We start from the raw sequence: 1,389 nt of genomic DNA on the forward strand, positions 1-1,389 counted from the left end.
AACTGCTGGAGACTTTTTTTGTCTTACCTCTTCCAGAGCTTTGTTGGATTTCTTCTCGAATTATAAAATCCCTCATAGTCCGGCCGCCCGCTGTGGCCAAGCGGCTCTAGGCGCTTCAGTCCGGAACCGCGCTGCTGCTACGGTCGCAGGTTCGAATTCTGCCTCGGGCATGGGTGTGTGTGATGTCCTTAGGTTAGTTAGGTTGAAGTAGTTCTAAGCTAGGGGACTGATGACCTCAGATGTTAAGTCCCATAGTGCTCAGAGCCATTTGAATTTGAACCCTATAGTCCGTGAGACGAGTGATTGGTATTGACAATTAAGGACGGGCAGAGGGCAATGTTGCCGAGCGTGGCTTACGACGCTCCGCGGCCAGTCTCTACATACACGCGTTCTCTGGCCGCAGAAACAAAAGCGTCGATAACATGCACGTCGTATTCGTACGAGTGAATTTATTTACAGTTCTACTTGTAATATATAATCTTGAAAAACTGAAAATATAATATGCTGAAATATCGTAAAGTTATTGGTCAAACTTCGCAGTATAAATGAAAACTATTTCCTCAAATCGTTGAACATACGCAGTTTTTGTTTCCGATGTTGAGTATTAGTTCTACAATGAGCGACTGAATAATTTATCATTATATTAACAATTAAAATCTGAAGATGGTACTCACAGCATGATGATAGGTCGGTGGCATGCACACTCCTTATATTCTTGAGTGTGTTGTAGTTATGCTAATGGAAAAACACCACTCTCATTACTATGAGAATCTGATTTAAAATAGTCATCTTCAGCATTGCTAAAACTATCACTGCTCCCTCCCAGATGTATAATTAAATTTTCTACGCATTCGTCCACAACGCCTTCCTCTTTTGCAGCCTTCCTGGTGTCTCTTGCAGTCCCGTTCACAATTTTTGTCCACGTCTCCATTGTCACTTGATTGATGGCTGCTACAGGAAGATTTTCAACTTTAGAGATTGTGAATTTTTTATTCTTTGCACCAATGTAATTCTTTTATTTGCACCTATACCCTTTCAATGGCACTGAAGTGATAATGGTATGGAGGAAGCCAAACAGTTTCATGTCCGTGCCTTTTGGAAGTCTCATCAATTACACATGTCTGAAGTACTGGTTACTAGGGTGCCACAATTTCGAGTAATTCTGCTTTCTTCATATCTTCTCTAAAATCCACTTTTCGTCGTTTCAGTCTTTGAATAATATCTTCTTTTTTCGTTGCCAAAGTAGGTGTGCTATCGTGAACAACGGAATGATAAGAGGCATTATCCATGACGATCGCTTATGGACTTGTCAGATTCGTCATAGAAGATGTTTCGAACCACTTTTCGAAAACCACACTGTTCATCTCTTCGTGGTAATCACCCGTCTGT

This window comes from Schistocerca americana, chromosome 4 (genome assembly GCF_021461395.2).
Source record: "Schistocerca americana isolate TAMUIC-IGC-003095 chromosome 4, iqSchAmer2.1, whole genome shotgun sequence".
NCBI classification, from domain to species: domain Eukaryota; kingdom Metazoa; phylum Arthropoda; class Insecta; order Orthoptera; family Acrididae; genus Schistocerca; species Schistocerca americana.